Source organism: Alligator sinensis, unplaced genomic scaffold (genome assembly GCF_000455745.1).
Source record: "Alligator sinensis unplaced genomic scaffold, ASM45574v1 scaffold448_1, whole genome shotgun sequence".
Lineage (NCBI taxonomy): Eukaryota > Metazoa > Chordata > Crocodylia > Alligatoridae > Alligator > Alligator sinensis.
The window spans coordinates 3,881,604-3,883,842 of NW_005841870.1; the positions used below are offsets into that span (position 1 = coordinate 3,881,604).

Below are 2,239 nucleotides of genomic sequence, written 5' to 3' on the forward strand. Positions count from 1 at the left end.
AACTTCCAGTCCTCAGAATTGGGCCCACAAACTTTGGGCCTGATTCACCTGGAGCAAATTGGTCCTTCTGAGCCCTACTGCAAATTCAACATAAAGCTGGATAGAAACCACCTACAGAGCTGTTACACAATTGTCAAGTGCTAATTGTATAGCTGGCTAGCTTTTTTTGCAGCTGGAAAGTCATTTTTATCCTGTGATAATGACTTTGCACTCTCTACATTTATGGCATGATTCACCTGTGAATATATGTAATGTGTGGCAGGGATGCCTGCCTCGCATGAGCACCTCAAGTAGGACTAGCTGGTGGGGAAAGGTGCCTACCCAGCAAGCTTCTTCTCCCAGTGCAATGGGGAAATTAAAAGCAGAGGAAGCTCATCTCAGCCTCCCCAGGACCACCTTTCAGGCTATGACCTTATGTTCACCCAGAACTCTCCAGGATTGAGATTCACAGAATCATAGAAAATGAGGGCTGGAAGGGACCTCAGGAGGTCAATCTAGTCCAACGTCTTGCTCAAAGCAGGACCAGCCCCAACTAGATCATCCCAGCCAAGGCTTTGTCTAAGTGTGCACATCTACATGAGACACTGACTGTGCAGTAGCTGAAAAATATGTGTGTGTGGAAGAGAAAGGAAAAAAGAGGTGGAAGAGCATAAGGAGAGTTGGATATTTTGCACTGGCACATCACAGCACAGCGCAGTAGCACGTCACAGCACAGGCAGTGCTAATATACCACTGCTACTGTGTAGTGACTCTGGTTACCACGCATTTATTTAGTACTTGCTAATACAAGTACTAAATAAATGCGCAGTAACGACCATGTAGTAGCTTTTCATGTAGATGTGCCCCCTAGGTCTTAAAAACCTCTAAGGATGGAGATTCCAGAGCATCTCTGAGTAACCTGCTCCAGTGCTTTACTGCCCTCATCCAGAGAGAGATTTTCCTAATATCTAACCTAAACTGCCCTTACTGCAACTTGAGACCATTGTTCCTTGTCCTGTCATCTGCCACCACTGAGAACAGTCTAGTTCACTGGTTCTCAACCCTTTTTGTACCAGGACCCATTTGTAAACATCACTGGCCTTTCCCAATCCAGTGCTCCTCGCTCCTGACCAGCTGCCCCCTACCCCCGTGTGTGAGGTAGGGGGTGGACCTCAAGCAGCCCCTCACAGACTGAAACTGCAAGCCTGCAAGGGAAAAGCCAGTTTCCTGTGTTTTTCTCCTTTAAAGAAGAATTCCTTTTTAAATTTTGTTCACCACCCTTTCATATATTCTTGCCACCCACTTTTGGGTTGTGACCCACAGATTGAGGAAGGCTGATCTATTGCCATCTTTGGAAACTACCCCCCCCCCCTTGTAACCCCATTGCTAAGGGGCATTTGGGGACAGGGTAGGGTTGCCAATTCTGTTTGAATCTATCCTGGGAGGTTTCCAGAACGCCAGCGTGCCTGTGTCTCTCAGTTATGGAGTATGGTGTGTAGACTTTGTGCCAGGAAGGCAAATGCACATTACTATTACCAGGGCCGTCCTATCCTGCAAAACCTGTGGCCGCAGAGGGGCCTGCAGCCAAGAGGCCCCCTGTGTGCAGCCACTCGCCCCCCCCCCCCCCCCCCCCCCGCCGATGCTACCGACACCGACTTCACGCCTGGGCACTCACCAGCCTGTCCCCCGCACTGCTGATGGTGCCAACTTCACGTCCTGCCCCTTGCCATCCCCCTCCCCACCACCACCACTGACGCTGCTGCTGCCAGCTTCTCCAGCCACTTGTCACCCTGTGCCAATACCAGCTTCTCCAGGGCCCTGAAACTATATCCTGCAGGGGTCCCAAAATGTTGCGGGCCGGCCCTGACTATTACATTTGAAAGCCCTGCTGGACTACTGTCTGAATGGGACGCAACATTTCGTATTTATTTTAACCAGTCTCAGTCTCCAGCAGTCTCCCGGAGATGGATACCTGACTCCTGGAGACTCCAGGGCTATGCTGGAAGGCCGGCAACCCCGAGGCGCCCAGAGAGCACCACGAAAAGGTGCTGGGTAGGGGCGGGCAGCACCCCCCAGCACAAGGGGGAGGGGACCTACGTGAGGGGAGGGAAAGGAGGGGGGAGAGGGCGGGGAAGGAAGGCAGGAGGAGCTCTGGCTCCTTCCCAGAGGGATCCACCCAGAGAGGTGGCCCCGAGGGCTGCCGGGGGCCGCCGCCCTGCGTCTCCCCCCACCCCCCGCTCCAAACCCGCCGGGGCCCCCG

At 52.9% G+C, this 2,239-nt stretch overlaps 1 protein-coding gene across 1 annotated transcript in view; it reads left to right on the top strand.

The window, feature by feature from the left end:
- The window catches only part of DACT2 (dishevelled binding antagonist of beta catenin 2), a 55,239-nt gene that overhangs the window by 36,169 nt on the left and 16,831 nt on the right, over nt 1-2,239 (top strand). The gene's annotated exons all lie outside the window — the stretch shown is intronic.